The sequence below is a fragment of the Diprion similis genome, chromosome 3, assembly GCF_021155765.1.
Source record: "Diprion similis isolate iyDipSimi1 chromosome 3, iyDipSimi1.1, whole genome shotgun sequence".
Taxonomy (NCBI): Eukaryota; Metazoa; Arthropoda; class Insecta; order Hymenoptera; family Diprionidae; genus Diprion; species Diprion similis.
The window spans coordinates 18,707,849-18,730,184 of NC_060107.1; positions in this window are offsets into that span (position 1 = coordinate 18,707,849).

Sequence of the window (22,336 nt, forward strand, 5' to 3'; positions counted from 1 at the left end):
GCGGCCAATCATCCGGCGGTCCTCCAGTTTATGCGGTACCTCAGGACCCAATGGGGCCCCCTTGCGGGAATTGTAAGCGTCCACGATTGTCCGTCTCGAACGAACAACCTGGTGGAATCGTTCCATAATGAAGCGAGACGGAAGCTTGGGGGTCTCCATCCCAACGTCTGGAGGTTTATTGGTATGTTATAATTCGTCCATATGTGGGAGCACTTTCGTGCTTCAGGAGATACCGAATTCCGAAAGAAAATGTTTAAAAGACTTGGCCAACTTCTTAGCGAGTTGTTTTTTCACGTGGTTTTTCACGAATTGATATCGCAGTTTGGTAACAGAAGAAAGTATCACTAAAACTGTGAGGGACGGATTGTATACTCCTGCGAAAACATTGTTGTCAAAACAAGCAAACGCTTGTTATTTCAAAAGAGGTTCTTGAAACTGTTGAAACATTGCCAGCCCCGAATCTCAAGATCTGCGAGTGTTGTTTTTTTTCCATCTGATAAAAATTTTGGTTGTGGGTCTGACTTTCTTATGAGAGATTTGCGGAAAGTCGGAATAATGAAATCGATAATGAGACTCAGGAATTCAGTAACTCCTATAGATCTTAAGGCTAAAGAATTTAGGACTGCAAATTCTTTTTTTTTTCGTCAGCTTCAGAAATTAATTTCAAAGTAATAGATGTTCGGTTTTTTCTGACAATTGAATCGCTTGCAATATTCACATTTTCCATCAATTTCATCAAAATTGCCTCGGAACGAAAAGTAGATACCAAAGAGGGAGATCCAAAAAAAAAGCGGGGTCTTGTCCTTTTTTTTTTTGATGGATTTTCTTCCATGATCTCAATCCACGATCGCCAATTCCATATCCAGCGTCGGTGAAACACTTACAAATCGCCTTGAATTTGAATGCACAGAACACTTGAAGGATCTGATCCTCAACCAGGCGATCGACCTGACCAGGCTGCGAAATGGGGAGCGTGCCAGGCGACCACGCACAATCCGAAACATGAATCGAGATGCCCTCATCAGGGATACTCAGCTGGACCTCAGCGTTGGGAGGTAATGCCATTTCAGATTTAGAATAGTTCACTCTCTTTATAGATTGAGACATGTGGATAGGCTACATATTGAAACCACACAGCGACCTGCAAACGTGCGATATCGTTAAGCGCGATAAGCGTTCCTTGCCTGCTGATGAAGTTCAAACGATTTCACGCATGCGCAGTTTGGTGTCTGGTTTTTACGATTTAGCCCGATGTACCGAGAGAATCTCTCGAGATTCTCAGGCTACGGTGCTGATAGCCGAGTAGCATACATTGAATCCGAGTTAGGATTACCTCCGTTATTCCAGTATTCTGCTGGGCCTTACCTCGATTTGGATTAACCCTCATGTTCTTTTTTAAGGTTCACGTTGCTGGAATTTTTGAGGCGTTGTGCGACCCGGGCACCGACGGGTGTTCTTGTCGGACCTCAGAACGTGGCAGGGGAAGGTTGGTAACCGATTGATTGGAAATTAGGTTTAGCTGGCTTAACCGTATCTATAACAACATTACCGATCATGTCATTTGCAGATGCAGAGCCGGACGTGGAGTTGGTCGAGCCCGGGCTTATTAATCCGGGCGAAACTGTACTCGAGGTGCCAGGTAAATTTTCTGACCACTGCCCAGATATCGATGTTGCGATCACCGTACGAACTGTTTGTCACGTGCTGCCATGCGCATAACATATTCGCCTCGTTTTTCTTTCACAGTTCGACATGGTGGCAGACGTGGTCGTGCGGCCCCGAACCCGCGTGGTCGTGGCGATAGACCCAGAGCCCCGCTTGTCAGGGCTGCAGACGACGCCGTAGCGCCGGCTGTGGAACGGGAGCAGCACCAACCCCCCGTTGAGTTGGTCGCGTTGGAGGATGGTAAGCCCACAAGCGAGGTTCATCTGCTCCTTGAAAAGTTTTAACGCCTGGTAGGACCCTCCCACTATTAACGATTACGGCTTGTCTGTTAGAAATTTGGAAGAAGGTGATTTTTTTTATTTTTTTCTTTATTTTTACGTCACGCTACTTTTCGTGACGTGGGCTCATCTAGCTGGGCTGAATGACGAGACTGCGGCATTTAACGAATTTCCTGCGAATAGAAGGGAGTTGATGCGTTTTGGTTCATTCTCTTGCGATTTCCATATGCCTATACTCACAATTCCGGCGACCCCCCGTCCCCTCCTTCTTCACTGCCGCCACTACCGCAGGCTTTAATATTTAATTTCACATTCAACCGATTCAACACACCGATTATGTACATGCTGGTCACTCATACATCTTTACGTAATTATCGACACTTACATGTTGTTTTAGGAGATGAGGATGTCTTCCACGTACCGGAGGACGATTTTGAAATATTTGCGGTGCCAGTGGAGCCGGTACCTTTCCACCCCGTAAAGGCGATCCCGGAAGTGGAAAGGGTCAATGGCGGGGTACGGGAACGAGGCTTGTGCTGCGTTTGCCTGCAGGATGCCGCAACCCATGCCTTTTTGCCGTGCGGGCATCATTGTTGCTGCGCGGATTGCGTCGGGCAAGTCGGCGAGCGCTGCCCAATATGCAGGGCGAACATTGAGGGGAGCGTGTTCATCATTTCAAACTAGCCCAATCTACTGGGAATTTGCACCACAAAAACACCACAATTTTATATTCCTAGTCGCGCGGTGTGGCGGGGGGGGGGGGGGGGGGGGCTAATTGTTAGTTCAAATCCAGACTTGGCTATCAGTCTTCCGAAGGTTTGGCCACCCTTTCGAATGTTGAGAGGGAATTTGTTTCTGGGACGAGGGGTTCATCGGAATTTGTTTTTGTCACATAACTCGTTTATTTTTAACTTTTCTTTGAAGTGCTAAGAACTGGATTTATAGGAAATCTGATTCTCTATAGCTTTGCTTGTAACAATTTTTTGTCTACGATTGATAGTAGTCACCCTGTCATAGACTATCGATGCCTCACCTTCCCTCCCAACTCCCCCGAGGATCAGAAAAATAAAATTGTGGTGCTGAAATCGTGCAATTTCGGGTTTTTTTTTCTCCTGGTTCATTGCGACTGGGCTAAATGTTCGACGACAAGGCGGTGGCAGAGGAAGTTGAAACGGGGGGAGTCTCAGTTAGTTCTGGTTTGTTGTAGTTCCCCTCTGTCTCTGCAAGAGTCTGATTCCCAAATTACGTGTAATATGTTACTGTATGCTCAATTTCATTTAGTCTTCATTTTGTGCAACGTTAACTCATAAGATACAAATTTACAAGACTGAAAAAAATACTACTCGTGGACGAAGTATGCACTGTGAGATATATATATATATATATATATACTGTGATACAACGTATGGGCATTGAATTGCGACAGATATTTTTTATTGACTGGATTTTAAATGTTCTACAATAAAATAAAGATTAATAAATCGGATATTCGTGAACATTAAAGATGATATGCTGAGGATACTGAAGCTATTGACATAGATACGCTCGAAATACTTGATTCTTGTATCAAAATTGATAATAACTGCAATCTGGAGATCTCACCTACGTACAGATCGCATGAAATACCAAAATCAAAATTAATTAATTTTATAACTATGCGCATAGAGGAAACCTAGACGCTCCGGAAACAATAGTATCGAGAGCGAATACTTTGCTAATACATTTATCAGGAACAGTTTGATCGACACTAAGGCTTTGAAACAAAGAAGCCTATTCAACAATAATATTGTAACGTCTCGTTTTTCTGTGGCTGTCACAGACGCGATGGACGTACTTTATCCCCTTTCCAAGGGCAGTTATGTCGATAAGTGTTGGTGTGGGCGGTCCCTGCCCAAGGGTGCTGCTCGTCCTTCGATGCGGAGGTGCAACGCTGTGCGCGGGAGTATGAGGATTTACATGGGTGAAGCGGCGATGAATCCACCACTGCAATAGTGTGTAGACGTAGCCGGCGAGGTGGATGGGTGTGTGATTTAGCAATGCAGGGTGCGTTGCATTAGCGCACGACCGCAGCCGTGTGTGCGTGTGTAGTGGCAATGAATCCTTCACTGCAATAGTGAGAAGATGCAGCCGAGGGTGTGAGTGAATGTGTACTTTAGCAATGCAGGGTGCGCTGCAATAGCGCACGACCACAGCCGTGTGTGTGTGTGAGTCAGCAATGAATCTTTCACTGCAATAGTGAGAAGACGCAGCCGTTAATATGAGTGGATGTGTGAGTTAGCAATGCAGAGTGCGCTGCAATAGCGCACGACCGCAGCCGTGTGTGTGTGTCAGCAATGAATCTTTCACTGCAATAGTGAGAAGGCACAGCCGTTAATATGGATGGATGTGTGAGTTAGCAATGCAGAGTGCGCTGCAATAGCGCACGACCGCAGCCGTGTGTGTGTGTCAGCAATGAATCTTTCACTGCAATAGTGAGAAGACGCAGCCGTTGATATGGATGGATGTGTGAATTAGCAATGCAGAGTGCGCTGCAATAGCGCACGACTGCAGCCGTGTGTGTGTGTGTCAGCAATGAATCTTTCACTGCAATAGTGAGAAGACGCAGCCGTTAGTATGGATGGATGTGTGAGTTAGCAATGCAGAGTGCGCTGCAATAGCGCACGACCGCAGCCGTGTGTGTGTGTCAGCAATGAATCCTTCACTGCAATAGTGATAAGATGCAGCCGGTGGAATGAAGGGGTGGGTGATTGACAGAATCTCTCTTTGCGCGTGTTGGCTAAAATAAGAATTTTGATCTATTTTGCCTACGGCGTTTAACATTATACAAAAAAAATAGAAAAATGAAGAATCAGCCGATGTTGGGTGATAAAATAATGATAATGATAAGTATTAGTAGTGAAATAGTACAGAAAGTTGTGTGGCCTAATATCGGCGCCAGCTACCGAATAAATTGGTTAAATGTGGGTATGGTAATTAATGACAATCGTTAATAGTCGTTGACGAGCTGCAGAGCAGTAAATAAAGATTATATAAATTTATGTAGGCTTGCTGTTTAGAATGGTCTGAGATTTCGAAATAGAAGAATATAATACTTTAAATAGCCGTTATACGGTTAGAACACAATGTATATAATTGGATCAACTGAGCGGTCTCAGTTGATCCTTTGTTTGCGAATTAGCTTCTCCAAAGGAGAGCTGGAAGAAGAGAGTATCCTCCTGTGTCCGAGGTGCCGGCTTACATACTATTTTGGTTCCTTCCCCCTCTTTGTCGGCGCGCGAGGCTCGGACGCCGTGCGTTATATAGATATGGGTTTTTTGCTTGCTGTGCCGGATTAGCGTGCCTCCTATAGGTATATTTCTTAGTATATACTGTAACGTGGCATTTCAGAATGGCTCGTTACAAGGCTAAAAATCTAAAGGAAACTACCGAAAACGCGTCCCTGGCGGGGTACTCCAGGCAAGCTCGATACGATATAGGCGAAAAATACTAGTTACTAATATTTTCTGTACAAATTTTGTAATCCCGCGCTTCGGCGCAAGCTAAACAGGTACCGCGACCACGATCATCGAGGGATCAACACGTTTCTTTGATTCACCGAGGGATCGACAACTACCGGAAACTACAGTTCCAGCTACCGACGAATTCAACTACCGTTTCGTAATCATGAATCTCCCGTACAACTTTGAATGCCTACTTTTTCGGATGCCGTAAGTTCGACATCAAGGGCAGACCGCAGCCTGTCGTTCACCGACTTACCGGCCAGGAGCCGGACCGAGCCTAAAACACTACGTCCAAAGTTGATAAAGCCCTCGTCCTGAGGATCGACGCAGCCTTCCTGTCAGTAAGGGCTACAATCATTGTGAGTCATGGTCCACGGACGATGAGGTGCTGTAAGCCGCCGTGTGACTGCATGGTCTTCGTGATATATCGTGGGCAGTTGGCCGCTGCCTAGACGATGAAGCCGGTGGAGGCAAACAATGTGGAGTTGCACTCCATCCGGTAACCTTCCGGAGGTAGCCTACGTACCTGCCCCGTGGAGGGAACCCCCAATGACAGGCAACCTGGACAGTACGACGCAGCAGCCGAAGAAAAGTACGTGTGATGTCAACTACGCTCATCTAGCGGTAATCGTCGATAACGCGTAGCCGATATTCGCTAGAGGGATGACCCAATTATGGTGGGGATTGAATGACCACCGAAGGGGAAGAAGAATCACCTGACGACACCGGCGAGATCGCTGATCCGGACTCCGAACTCTGCCTATTCTACGCTCAACCCGCCAGGAGACAGCTTCGCTACCACCTCGCTCTCGTTTAGTTAGAAATCCTCAACCTTCCTCTTATATTCTACCACTATCGCTTATTCCTCTACCGCTATCGCTATCGTTACCTTTTTCGCACCCACTACCGTTTTGATCTTTTAGCTTCACTCCTTCCTTTAGCTTCAATTCCTTCCGTTAACTTCACTTCCTTCCTTCTTCGCTCTCTTTAAGTTTAATTTAATTTAAAATCAGTGCCTAATCTCGTCACCGACTAAGGTAAGGCTTTTGCCTTTATATCGTACTGTTACGAAGTTGCTCTAATTTCTGTTTCTCTTATCGTATCTTAATTATCGTTTTGGTTGCATCGAATGATGCCAGTATCTTTGTGAATCATGGTCCACGGACATTGAGGTGCTGTAAGCCGCCGTGCGACTGCATGATTTCGTTTCGTAATTAATTTCCGAAAACTATCGTGAGCGACCTCGTAACTACCGAATATCTTTTGTATTTCTGAATTTTCTTTGCTTGATGCTTATCTTTTGTATCTCTAATTTTCTTTGCTTCTCGTAATTTTATGCTAGAAACGCTTGTGTAATTTCTACTGTCTATCGCTATCGCTATCTTTACTTTTCTTACTAGTATTGCCTATCGCTTTGTATCGTATCGCTTGTTTTATATTATTTGCTTTGTGCATGAAATTTCATATCGTATATTGAGCTACTTGGAGTATAGCTGAGCGTAGATTAAGCCGCTAAATACTACCGCACCTTTGTTTTCTATCGCTTATATTGATTTACATTTCTTATTACCTTGTAATATTTTCTTGTTTCCCGAATATCGTACTTCTGTGTTATCTTAAGTTGCTTGTTGTAACCAGGTGTATTTAGTGTATTATTTTTACTCTGCAATCCCTTCTCTAAACCTCTCAATCTCGTATAACTTTTGTATTTTCTCTCGTTATCGTAATTTCGAATTTCCTTGTTAATTTAATATCGTAATTTTGACTGTTGTAATTATCAAACCGCTTGCTGTGAATAATTCTTCCGAATAAGCTTCCGATATTTGTGAATCGTATATCCTTGTCAATCTTTCTCGCTAATTACCATTTGTCGTAATTTAAATAGTATTTTCTTGTCACTATAGTTCTAAGCTACCGTCAATTCCGTCAACTACCGATTTTCGCTAAAGTTTCACTCTTGCTTTAATGTAACAATTCTCGTAGTGCCGCTTCTGAAATTTGGGTAAGATCACGTCGCCCAGTGACGTCTAGTTTGAGTGGACTTTTTGCATTATATCGCTTCTCTCGACCTACGATTAATTTCTTTTGTCAACTATTATTTTGTGCGAATTATCGCTTAGCTTCTTTAACCGAAGATCTTGTAAATCACTCTCGTTGACTAAATATCTTTTGTTAACTTTCTGTAACAAATTGACTAACCTACCGCTTATGAACTGATCAATAATATACGACTGATTGGCTTGTTAATTTACTTGATTCGAGCTTATTTCTTGGTCTCTTTATTTTCCTTATTTCCGTAACTGTTGTAACTGCCTTTGGATACCGCCACTCTACCAGTTCGTGTGAGTACCTGAGCCTAGCCAGCCATACAACGGGTTCTCTAATTATTATTATCGTATCGTATCTTTTCCTTTCCTCTAAAAATTTGACGCTGAAGCGTCTGGCGCCCAACGAGTATCTTTTCGTATCTTAAATATCGTATCGAATAATTGGAGAATCGCGCCAAAGTGTGAACGGTAAGTCCTCGTCAGAGGGTAACAGAATTTAGCGTCACAAATTGGCGCCCAACGTGGGGCCACAAAAGGCCAGTTACGATAAAAATCTTTGATCACAATTTTGTTTGCAAGAGAAAGAAAACTTCAGTCAAAAATACGAGAGAGAGAGAGAAAGAGAGTAAAACCACTCAAAAACCCACAACTCCCATTTTGTACAGTTAGTGCTAAAACCAAAAATCATATTGAAATCAAAAACCTCCCGAAACAGTTGATATTAAGTGACGAAACGAGAATTTGAAAATCTACCGAATTTAACGTTACGGATTACGAATATTATTTCGACGACCGACAACTCTCCCGTAAGTAATAACCACGTTGTTATTCTGCCTAACGCTTTGTTCGCGAAGACCATCGCGCGTCAAGGGAAAGTTTTTCTACCGTTGTTGCCAAACTTCGAGTGAGACCATATTCTTTTCTTCTACCGTTCTGTCCCGTCTAAGGTTGACCGTGTTTGTATTGTTCGCTTGACTTTGTTCGTTACACGTAATATTGCGCCTCGCAAGCAATAATACATGCCTTCGTTGCCATCCGTGAAAGACTCGTGGATATATTTGTTAACCGCAGAAGAATTACGTTCCGAATTAAGACAGCGTTCACTATCGTCAGGAGGAACCTTACCAACTTTACGCGATCGTTTAATTCGATTTTATCGAACCTCTCGTGGAGAAATGGCAAATCCCGCGACTCCAAACAAACCAATACCTGAAACCGACGCCGGAACTTCTTTACAAGTACCGGAAGACGAAAGACAAAGCCCACAGACGACTCGCGAAATTGACACAAACGAAAACAACACGTCAAATAGTATTTCTCCCGATATTGACCATAATAGATCGACAGGTGCAAACATCGACGTTACGGACACTCCCGAAAACATACCGTTACCTCGAAGAGCAAACACCATACGCGAGACCGGCCCCGGATTAGCGAACTTTACCCCGCGTCGCGACCCACCTTCTTTCCATCGCACCGCGCCGCGTCAACCGTTCGACACACAACTACCGCGTAACAACAACACGCCGAATACACTCGCAGCATACGAGGTGATGCGTAAATGGAATTTAAAATTCTCAGGCGCGCGTAACGAAGATTGTGAAGCTTTTCTCACGCGAATAGAAGAGGGTAGAACCTTGTTTAATTTGCGCGATTCCGACATTTTAAATAGTCTCCCGTTTTTTCTCTCGGGTGTAGCTTTGTACTGGTTTCGTAGTAAACGTTTTCAATGGAGTAACTTCCCAGAATTTGAACACGCATGGCGCTATCGTTTTGGTGATCCAAACTTGCAGTTCTCGCTACGCGAAGAAATCCGTAAACGCACGCAGGGCGAAAACGAACCTGTCGCGGACTACTTAACGTACATGCGCTCGTACTTCGCGCGATTAAGTCCTGGATTTTCGCATGACGAAGAAATGGACTACGCCTATCGAAACCTTCTGCCGCGTTTTCAAGTTTTGGTTAGACGAGAAGATCTAGAAGACCTAGATGATCTGGAAGAGATCGCTCGACGTCTAGAAATTAGTTTCACAGCAGCCAGTAAATATCAAGCGCCACCGACTCCCGAAAACTCGCTACTACCGGAATTAGCCTACCGTGGACAGCGTTCCAGCTCCCGTCAAGCACGCTTTGCGTTGGCAAATGTGTACTTGGACGACGAAGTGACAGATAACGTCAATGCGGCTTATCAAACTCCTGCTCAGAACAGCCGTTCTAATTCTAACACCAATAAAAGATACGGTAATTCAGGGTCTAACTCCCGTAATGACCAACGACAACCTACGAGTAATACCGGGAATCAAAATAATTCGCGCCAGAACGCAAATTCAAGCCACAATAACCCTCCCGCAGCTTCTAATAGCCGATCTACCGATATGAACCCGTTCTTACCGACTCCCGAGCAAGGTGTTCCGCGCGCTGATTCGCGACGTGCTTGTTACAATTGCAGGCAGCCCGGACATCATCACCGACAATGCACGGCGCCTCGCACACGTTACTGCTTCGGCTGCGGACAGCCAGGAGTGACGAAAGCAACCTGCAACCGCTGTGCGGAAAACTATCAGGGGAACCGCGTGCAAGGGCAACCTCGGAACCTGAACTTGCAATAAAGCCCAGAAATTCTCAAAAGCTAATTCCCGAAAACTTCTCTCTGCCGACTAAAATTAGCACTACTATCGAACTTAATTCTACCGACTTACAACAAAATACCTCTACCATACCAGATGACGTCTGTAGTCCAGTCTATCCGCCTCACGGAAAACCTTTACTATTTTTGAATCTAAAAATCTGTAACTTGCAAATAAGTGCTTTATTCGATTGTGGTTCGTCACGCACCTTCGTAAATTCGGAAACTGCTACCTTAATTGAATCTCAAGGTTTTTCAATACAGAGATCTCACTCTGGGTCAGTCGTAGTAGCCGCTGGCCAAAAAGCCGACGTTACCGGTGAAATAACTGTACCCATGAAATTGGAAGGAATTACCTGCGAAGTTCAAATTCGTATAATACCATCTCTCAGTTTTGGTTGCATAATAGGTTTGGATTTTATTCACACATTTGGCATAATAGCAGATTTCACCGAACCAAGTTGGTCCTTTAAAAATAACCCTCTCGTGACTTTCAAATTTCAAACACACTCTCGATTCACTCCCGATTTACACTGTAACGGCATCCTGACTCTAAATGAAAAACAAGCCATTGAGTTAAAGAAGTTACTAGAATCAGAAATAGCACCAACTCCCGATAAAATAGGCGCAACTACTTTAGCGACACATCACATTGATGTAGGTGATCATCCCGCGATTAGACAAAGATCTTACCGAGTATCGCCAAAAATTCAAGAAGCAATCGATGAAGAAGTCGATAAGATGCTCGCTAACGGAATTATCGAACCGTCGCATAGCGAGTGGGCAAGCCCGATTGTTATGGTTAAAAAACCAAACGGCTCTTACCGATTCTGTATCGACTTTCGACAAGTAAACCAGGTATCGAAAAAGGACGCGTATCCTTTACCACGTATGGATAGCATTCTCGATAAACTTCGATCTGCGCGATACATTTCTACTATCGATCTCAGTCAAGCCTACTTTCAGATTCCGCTAACTCAAAACAGTCGTGAAGTAACTGCTTTTATCGTACCCGGAAAAGGACTCTTTCATTTCACTAGAATGCCATACGGTTTAACTGGAGCACCAGCCACGTTTCAGAGGTTATTAGATCGTTTAATCGGTCCGGATATGGATCCATTCGCGTTCGCATATCTCGATGATATTATTATCGCTACAAAAACTTTCGAGGAGCATCTTGAATGGTTACACCGCGTCTTGCGAACTATCCGACAAGCTAATCTCACAGTTAACCCCAAAAAGTGTGAATTTTGTTGTTCACAAGTTAAGTACCTCGGTTTTCTAGTAAACGAATACGGATTACAGGTAGATCCAGATAAAACCACTCCCGTTGTAAGCTATCCGGTCCCGCATACCGTAAAACAACTCCGACGATTTTTAGGAATGGCTTCTTGGTATCGAAAATTTATTCCGAACTTCGCTTCAATAACCGAACCGCTGACGCGACTTTTGCGAAAAACTCAATCGTGGATTTGGACAGAATCACAGGCCTCAGCTTTCGAAGAAATTAAAGATCGACTAACTACCGCTCCAACGCTATCGTGTCCCGACTTTAATCAACCTTTCGTAGTACAAACTGACGCTAGCAATTGTGGACTAGGCGCGGTCCTGACTCAAACTCACGAAGACGGTGAACACGTAATTGCATACGCGAGCAGAACTTTATCCGACGCTGAAAGGAAATATTCTGTTACCGAATTAGAGTGCTTAGCTGTCATTTGGGCGATCGGGAAATTTCGTCCATATATCGAAGGGTACCATTTTACAGTCGTAACAGATCATAGTAGTCTACAATGGCTTCACAGTCGGAAAAATCCTACTGGTCGATTAGCTAGATGGTCACTTGAATTACTTGGGTATGATTTCACTACCGTATTCCGCAAAGGCGCTTTGAATCACGTCCCAGATGCACTTTCTCGTATTCCGGAAACGGACAACGATTTAAACTCAACCCCTACCGCTGACGAAGCTACCGCCGCCATCATACCAGACCTTCTGTCTTGGTACGATCGCCGAAAACGCGACATAGAAAAAGCTCCCGGAAAATTCCCCGGGTGGAAGATAGAAGACGATCACTTGTACGTTCAACGTACCGACCCGTTAATTGGAACCGTAGTTCGAGATTTAAACTCCTGGAAATTAGTTGTGCCCGAAGAAGAACGCGAAACCGTTTTACAGGAAGCCCACAATGATCCACAATCTGGTCACCCAGGCATAGAAAAAACCTACCGTCGCCTAGCTACCCGTTATTACTGGCCTGGCATGTACCACACAACTACCGATTATGTCCGAAAATGTGATACTTGTCAGAAGTGCAAAGTCAATCAAACTGCTCCCGCTGGTCTAATGGGAAGGCGTGTTGTAGAACAACCTTGGATTGTTATAGCCGCCGATATAATGGGACCATTCCCGCCGAGTAAATCTGGTTCCGCCTATGTACTAGTTATGCAGGACCTCTTTACGAAATGGATCGAGTGCGCACCTCTTAAAAAGGCTACCGGCAAAAAGATTAGTGAAACTTTTCAGGAACTAATACTATCTAGATGGGGAACTCCCCAGGTATTGCTTACCGACAACGGGACCGAATTTAACAATCATTCGATTAAAGAACTCGCGGAAACTTACGGTATAAAACATACAACGACCCCGCCGTACCACCCACAAGCTAACCCGGTCGAACGGGTCAACCGCGTTCTAAAATCTATGATAGTTGCCTTCCTAAATAATGATCACAGAGAATGGGATGAACATCTCTCGGATTTCCGATTCGCTTACAACACCGCGCACCATACTTCACTTAATACGAGTCCAGCTTTTCTGAACCTAGGCCGTGTACCCGAGCCAATTAATTCCTACCGAAGATCAGCTACCGATGAACTTGAAATAGAGGCTACGCCTCCAAAATTATGGGTCGAACGGATGAGACACATTCAACTACTACGCGAATGGGTGACTGAAAAACTTGACGATGCTTTTGCCAGACAAGAACGTAACTATAACTCACGACGACGAGCCCAAACATTCGCCGTAGGCGACCTGGTGCTGAAAAGACAGCACACGTTGTCATCTGCCACTCAACATGTAGCGGCTAAATTAGCGCCAAAATTCAGTGGACCTTATCAAATATCCCGTCTTCTCTCCCCGGTGGTGGTTGAATTACAACAGGTAAATGGGAACGACGTAGTGGGAAAAGTACATGTAAAAGACCTAAAGATCTACCGAGACTAGCTATTGTGGTTTAACCTTAGATCATGGAAGGCGAAACACCACCGGCCAGCTACGTGCTGCGTGGTTGGCGCCGGATGGAAAGGTTTGCAGCTTTCATCGACGCCTTACCGCTATTTTACCCGGATCTGGCTGCGGAGATCAGGCTCGCATATCTCGAGGCGGACGAAGATTACCGGGCGTTCCAAGCCGCCCAGGCGTCCCGGGGGACCGTTCGGGAAATCCCCGTCCCGAAGGAACAGGCGACGCAGACGGTACCACCACCACCTCCGGTAATCAGCCTGCAAAACCTACCACCAACAAACTGCCCGCTGTGCCTCTGCCGCTGCCAACAACCGTCCGAGCCTCCCGTCACCATCCCTCTCGTTTCTCCTCTCGCAACCTTCGCTACCGTCACCTCTCCCGACCTTATATCCTTTCCCGATTCCTCACTCTCCTCCCTCTCCTCGTCCATCGTGATCCTCACCGACCTGGACGATTCCATGTCGGAGGACACGCTCCTAATGTCTCCCCCCCCGGCACCGGTGGAGGAAGACACCAGACCAGCAAAGGCCGTTAGCTTCGCGGAGCCCATGGTCACGGAGGAGATATCCCCGGACCCGGTGCCACCCCGGTCCGTCTCACCGGATTTCTCCTCCGCGTCGAAGGCCGGCCCGTCACGCCGGGAGACATCGGCACCGCCACCACCTCCACTCGAAACCGCCACGGACACCGGGCGAGAGCGTAACGCAAGGACATGCCGGAACTGTGACGAGATCGGCCACCTCGCGAAACAATGCCGCAAACCGAAGCGACGTTATTGTTTCGGCTGTGGAGAAAAAGGAGTCACGAAGTCAGAGTGCCCGAAATGCCGCGCGTCCTGGGCGCTGGACTTTTACGAAAGGCACGCGACTCGACCCCGAAAGGCCCAGACGAATACGCCGATCGGACCATATGACCGCCGAGACCGCAAAGACCCGTAGGCTCCCGCTATCAAAAAAAAAAAAAATACATATCTTCTAAATTCTCTTTCGGCCCGTTTAATTCAAAATTTCATTTCGACCTTCGCTTCACACAAAAAAAAGAAAAAAAAAAAAACTTTAATTCACTACCGTCTAAAAATCTCCCGCTACCGTAAAAACTTTCTACCGTCTTGAGCTACCGTGTAAATTCAAACGTTCACCTCGACGTGAACTAAAAATCATTTCCTACCGTCCTGAGCTACCGTGAAAAAACTTCGATTCTGACTTATTCCGTCATCGTTTATTCGCTCATTCTCGTTCGTATCTTCAAAATTTAGCCTCTCGTTTGTCTTTTCGAAATCATTTAAAATGTCCTTTATATCAACTCAAGTTTCGCAAAACAGTCACTACCTGTAACAGAAAAATTCCTTCAACAAAACAACCGAAATCTACTGCACTCGGATGTACTCGACCAAGTTACCTGACGCAAAATTTTTTTTGTGTGATCTCTTACCTTGTCTAACGTTACAAATCGACTCAATTTCTAACGCGATTCTCTAGCTAGTGTCACAAACTAGCACCAGAGTAGCTTATTTTTTTTCTAACGTTACAAATTGGCAACCTTCTCTTTTCTTTTCTCTAGCGTTACAAATTATTCTCTTTTATCTAGCGTTACCAACTCCCTATCTTTCCTCTGCCGTCTATCTTTTCTAACGTTACAAAGTAGCATTCACTAGTATCCCGTGGAAATTACCGAAGCTTTACGTTTCTTTAGCTCTGAGCTAACCTTTTCTTTACAGTTCTCTTTTCGCTGTTGCTGTAAGCTGACAACAAAAAAAAAACGATTATTCGCTAGTATACAGGTCAGTTTCGTTTAAAAGGAAAACTAGAGGCTTCGTAACTTTACCCAGGCGAAAGACCTGCCCGGTCTCCCCCAGGGGGGGTGGAGTTGTAACGTGGCATTTCAGAATGGCTCGTTACAAGGCTAAAAATCTAAAGGAAACTACCGAAAACGCGTCCCTGGCGGGGTACTCCAGGCAAGCTCGATACGATATAGGCGAAAAATACTAGTTACTAATATTTTCTGTACAAATTTTGTAATCCCGCGCTTCGGCGCAAGCTAAACAGGTACCGCGACCACGATCATCGAGGGATCAACACGTTTCTTTGATTCACCGAGGGATCGACAACTACCGGAAACTACAGTTCCAGCTACCGACGAATTCAACTACCGTTTCGTAATCATGAATCTCCCGTACAACTTTGAATGCCTACTTTTTCGGATGCCGTAAGTTCGACATCAAGGGCAGACCGCAGCCTGTCGTTCACCGACTTACCGGCCAGGAGCCGGACCGAGCCTAAAACACTACGTCCAAAGTTGATAAAGCCCTCGTCCTGAGGATCGACGCAGCCTTCCTGTCAGTAAGGGCTACAATCATTGTGAGTCATGGTCCACGGACGATGAGGTGCTGTAAGCCGCCGTGTGACTGCATGGTCTTCGTGATATATCGTGGGCAGTTGGCCGCTGCCTAGACGATGAAGCCGGTGGAGGCAAACAATGTGGAGTTGCACTCCATCCGGTAACCTTCCGGAGGTAGCCTACGTACCTGCCCCGTGGAGGGAACCCCCAATGACAGGCAACCTGGACAGTACGACGCAGCAGCCGAAGAAAAGTACGTGTGATGTCAACTACGCTCATCTAGCGGTAATCGTCGATAACGCGTAGCCGATATTCGCTAGAGGGATGACCCAATTATGGTGGGGATTGAATGACCACCGAAGGGGAAGAAGAATCACCTGACGACACCGGCGAGATCGCTGATCCGGACTCCGAACTCTGCCTATTCTACGCTCAACCCGCCAGGAGACAGCTTCGCTACCACCTCGCTCTCGTTTAGTTAGAAATCCTCAACCTTCCTCTTATATTCTACCACTATCGCTTATTCCTCTACCGCTATCGCTATCGTTACCTTTTTCGCACCCACTACCGTTTTGATCTTTTAGCTTCACTCCTTCCTTTAGCTTCAATTCCTTCCGTTAACTTCACTTCCTTCCTTCTTCGCTCTCTTTAAGTTTAATTTAATTTAAAATCAGTGCCTAATCTCGTCACCGACTAAGGTAAGGCTTTTGCCTTTATATCGTACTGTTACGAAGTTGCTCTAATTTCTGTTTCTCTTATCGTATCTTAATTATCGTTTTGGTTGCATCGAATGATGCCAGTATCTTTGTGAATCATGGTCCACGGACATTGAGGTGCTGTAAGCCGCCGTGCGACTGCATGATTTCGTTTCGTAATTAATTTCCGAAAACTATCGTGAGCGACCTCGTAACTACCGAATATCTTTTGTATTTCTGAATTTTCTTTGCTTGATGCTTATCTTTTGTATCTCTAATTTTCTTTGCTTCTCGTAATTTTATGCTAGAAACGCTTGTGTAATTTCTACTGTCTATCGCTATCGCTATCTTTACTTTTCTTACTAGTATTGCCTATCGCTTTGTATCGTATCGCTTGTTTTATATTATTTGCTTTGTGCATGAAATTTCATATCGTATATTGAGCTACTTGGAGTATAGCTGAGCGTAGATTAAGCCGCTAAATACTACCGCACCTTTGTTTTCTATCGCTTATATTGATTTACATTTCTTATTACCTTGTAATATTTTCTTGTTTCCCGAATATCGTACTTCTGTGTTATCTTAAGTTGCTTGTTGTAACCAGGTGTATTTAGTGTATTATTTTTACTCTGCAATCCCTTCTCTAAACCTCTCAATCTCGTATAACTTTTGTATTTTCTCTCGTTATCGTAATTTCGAATTTCCTTGTTAATTTAATATCGTAATTTTGACTGTTGTAATTATCAAACCGCTTGCTGTGAATAATTCTTCCGAATAAGCTTCCGATATTTGTGAATCGTATATCCTTGTCAATCTTTCTCGCTAATTACCATTTGTCGTAATTTAAATAGTATTTTCTTGTCACTATAGTTCTAAGCTACCGTCAATTCCGTCAACTACCGATTTTCGCTAAAGTTTCACTCTTGCTTTAATGTAACAATTCTCGTAGTGCCGCTTCTGAAATTTGGGTAAGATCACGTCGCCCAGTGACGTCTAGTTTGAGTGGACTTTTTGCATTATATCGCTTCTCTCGACCTACGATTAATTTCTTTTGTCAACTATTATTTTGTGCGAATTATCGCTTAGCTTCTTTAACCGAAGATCTTGTAAATCACTCTCGTTGACTAAATATCTTTTGTTAACTTTCTGTAACAAATTGACTAACCTACCGCTTATGAACTGATCAATAATATACGACTGATTGGCTTGTTAATTTACTTGATTCGAGCTTATTTCTTGGTCTCTTTATTTTCCTTATTTCCGTAACTGTTGTAACTGCCTTTGGATACCGCCACTCTACCAGTTCGTGTGAGTACCTGAGCCTAGCCAGCCATACAACGGGTTCTCTAATTATTATTATCGTATCGTATCTTTTCCTTTCCTCTAAAAATTTGACGCTGAAGCGTCTGGCGCCCAACGAGTATCTTTTCGTATCTTAAATATCGTATCGAATAATTGGAGAATCGCGCCAAAGTGTGAACGGTAAGTCCTCGTCAGAGGGTAACAGAATTTAGCGTCACAAATTGGCGCCCAACGTGGGGCCACAAAAGGCCAGTTACGATAAAAATCTTTGATCACAATTTTGTTTGCAAGAGAAAGAAAACTTCAGTCAAAAATACGAGAGAGAGAGAGAAAGAGAGTAAAACCACTCAAAAACCCACAACTCCCATTTTGTACAGTTAGTGCTAAAACCAAAAATCATATTGAAATCAAAAACCTCCCGAAACAGTTGATATTAAGTGACGAAACGAGAATTTGAAAATCTACCGAATTTAACGTTACGGATTACGAATATTATTTCGACGACCGACAACTCTCCCGTAAGTAATAACCACGTTGTTATTCTGCCTAACGCTTTGTTCGCGAAGACCATCGCGCGTCAAGGGAAAGTTTTTCTACCGTTGTTGCCAAACTTCGAGTGAGACCATATTCTTTTCTTCTACCGTTCTGTCCCGTCTAAGGTTGACCGTGTTTGTATTGTTCGCTTGACTTTGTTCGTTACACGTAATATTGCGCCTCGCAAGCAATAATACATGCCTTCGTTGCCATCCGTGAAAGACTCGTGGATATATTTGTTAACCGCAGAAGAATTACGTTCCGAATTAAGACAGCGTTCACTATCGTCAGGAGGAACCTTACCAACTTTACGCGATCGTTTAATTCGATTTTATCGAACCTCTCGTGGAGAAATGGCAAATCCCGCGACTCCAAACAAACCAATACCTGAAACCGACGCCGGAACTTCTTTACAAGTACCGGAAGACGAAAGACAAAGCCCACAGACGACTCGCGAAATTGACACAAACGAAAACAACACGTCAAATAGTATTTCTCCCGATATTGACCATAATAGATCGACAGGTGCAAACATCGACGTTACGGACACTCCCGAAAACATACCGTTACCTCGAAGAGCAAACACCATACGCGAGACCGGCCCCGGATTAGCGAACTTTACCCCGCGTCGCGACCCACCTTCTTTCCATCGCACCGCGCCGCGTCAACCGTTCGACACACAACTACCGCGTAACAACAACACGCCGAATACACTCGCAGCATACGAGGTGATGCGTAAATGGAATTTAAAATTCTCAGGCGCGCGTAACGAAGATTGTGAAGCTTTTCTCACGCGAATAGAAGAGGGTAGAACCTTGTTTAATTTGCGCGATTCCGACATTTTAAATAGTCTCCCGTTTTTTCTCTCGGGTGTAGCTTTGTACTGGTTTCGTAGTAAACGTTTTCAATGGAGTAACTTCCCAGAATTTGAACACGCATGGCGCTATCGTTTTGGTGATCCAAACTTGCAGTTCTCGCTACGCGAAGAAATCCGTAAACGCACGCAGGGCGAAAACGAACCTGTCGCGGACTACTTAACGTACATGCGCTCGTACTTCGCGCGATTAAGTCCTGGATTTTCGCATGACGAAGAAATGGACTACGCCTATCGAAACCTTCTGCCGCGTTTTCAAGTTTTGGTTAGACGAGAAGATCTAGAAGACCTAGATGATCTGGAAGAGATCGCTCGACGTCTAGAAATTAGTTTCACAGCAGCCAGTAAATATCAAGCGCCACCGACTCCCGAAAACTCGCTACTACCGGAATTAGCCTACCGTGGACAGCGTTCCAGCTCCCGTCAAGCACGCTTTGCGTTGGCAAATGTGTACTTGGACGACGAAGTGACAGATAACGTCAATGCGGCTTATCAAACTCCTGCTCAGAACAGCCGTTCTAATTCTAACACCAATAAAAGATACGGTAATTCAGGGTCTAACTCCCGTAATGACCAACGACAACCTACGAGTAATACCGGGAATCAAAATAATTCGCGCCAGAACGCAAATTCAAGCCACAATAACCCTCCCGCAGCTTCTAATAGCCGATCTACCGATATGAACCCGTTCTTACCGACTCCCGAGCAAGGTGTTCCGCGCGCTGATTCGCGACGTGCTTGTTACAATTGCAGGCAGCCCGGACATCATCACCGACAATGCACGGCGCCTCGCACACGTTACTGCTTCGGCTGCGGACAGCCAGGAGTGACGAAAGCAACCTGCAACCGCTGTGCGGAAAACTATCAGGGGAACCGCGTGCAAGGGCAACCTCGGAACCTGAACTTGCAATAAAGCCCAGAAATTCTCAAAAGCTAATTCCCGAAAACTTCTCTCTGCCGACTAAAATTAGCACTACTATCGAACTTGATTCTACCGACTTACAACAAAATACCTCTACCATACCAGATGACGTCTGTAGTCCAGTCTATCCGCCTCACGGAAAACCTTTACTATTTTTGAATCTAAAAATCTGTAACTTGCAAATAAGTGCTTTATTCGATTGTGGTTCGTCACGCACCTTCGTAAATTCGGAAACTGCTACCTTAATTGAATCTCAAGGTTTTTCAATACAGAGATCTCACTCTGGGTCAGTCGTAGTAGCCGCTGGCCAAAAAGCCGACGTTACCGGTGAAATAACTGTACCCATGAAATTGGAAGGAATTACCTGCGAAGTTCAAATTCGTATAATACCATCTCTCAGTTTTGGTTGCATAATAGGTTTGGATTTTATTCACACATTTGGCATAATAGCAGATTTCACCGAACCAAGTTGGTCCTTTAAAAATAACCCTCTCGTGACTTTCAAATTTCAAACACACTCTCGATTCACTCCCGATTTACACTGTAACGGCATCCTGACTCTAAATGAAAAACAAGCCATTGAGTTAAAGAAGTTACTAGAATCAGAAATAGCACCAACTCCCGATAAAATAGGCGCAACTACTTTAGCGACACATCACATTGATGTAGGTGATCATCCCGCGATTAGACAAAGATCTTACCGAGTATCGCCAAAAATTCAAGAAGCAATCGATGAAGAAGTCGATAAGATGCTCGCTAACGGAATTATCGAACCGTCGCATAGCGAGTGGGCAAGCCCGATTGTTATGGTTAAAAAACCAAACGGCTCTTACCGATTCTGTATCGACTTTCGACAAGTAAACCAGGTATCGAAAAAGGACGCGTATCCTTTACCACGTATGGATAGCATTCTCGATAAACTTCGATCTGCGCGATACATTTCTACTATCGATCTCAGTCAAGCCTACTTTCAGATTCCGCTAACTCAAAACAGTCGTGAAGTAACTGCTTTTATCGTACCCGGAAAAGGACTCTTTCATTTCACTAGAATGCCATACGGTTTAACTGGAGCACCAGCCACGTTTCAGAGGTTATTAGATCGTTTAATCGGTCCGGATATGGATCCATTCGCGTTCGCATATCTCGATGATATTATTATCGCTACAAAAACTTTCGAGGAGCATCTTGAATGGTTACACCGCGTCTTGCGAACTATCCGACAAGCTAATCTCACAGTTAACCCCAAAAAGTGTGAATTTTGTTGTTCACAAGTTAAGTACCTCGGTTTTCTAGTAAACGAATACGGATTACAGGTAGATCCAGATAAAACCACTCCCGTTGTAAGCTATCCGGTCCCGCATACCGTAAAACAACTCCGACGATTTTTAGGAATGGCTTCTTGGTATCGAAAATTTATTCCGAACTTCGCTTCAATAACCGAACCGCTGACGCGACTTTTGCGAAAAACTCAATCGTGGATTTGGACAGAATCACAGGCCTCAGCTTTCGAAGAAATTAAAGATCGACTAACTACCGCTCCAACGCTATCGTGTCCCGACTTTAATCAACCTTTCGTAGTACAAACTGACGCTAGCAATTGTGGACTAGGCGCGGTCCTGACTCAAACTCACGAAGACGGTGAACACGTAATTGCATACGCGAGCAGAACTTTATCCGACGCTGAAAGGAAATATTCTGTTACCGAATTAGAGTGCTTAGCTGTCATTTGGGCGATCGGGAAATTTCGTCCATATATCGAAGGGTACCATTTTACAGTCGTAACAGATCATAGTAGTCTACAATGGCTTCACAGTCGGAAAAATCCTACTGGTCGATTAGCTAGATGGTCACTTGAATTACTTGGGTATGATTTCACTACCGTATTCCGCAAAGGCGCTTTGAATCACGTCCCAGATGCACTTTCTCGTATTCCGGAAACGGACAACGATTTAAACTCAACCCCTACCGCTGACGAAGCTACCGCCGCCATCATACCAGACCTTCTGTCTTGGTACGATCGCCGAAAACGCGACATAGAAAAAGCTCCCGGAAAATTCCCCGGGTGGAAGATAGAAGACGATCACTTGTACGTTCAACGTACCGACCCGTTAATTGGAACCGTAGTTCGAGATTTAAACTCCTGGAAATTAGTTGTGCCCGAAGAAGAACGCGAAACCGTTTTACAGGAAGCCCACAATGATCCACAATCTGGTCACCCAGGCATAGAAAAAACCTACCGTCGCCTAGCTACCCGTTATTACTGGCCTGGCATGTACCACACAACTACCGATTATGTCCGAAAATGT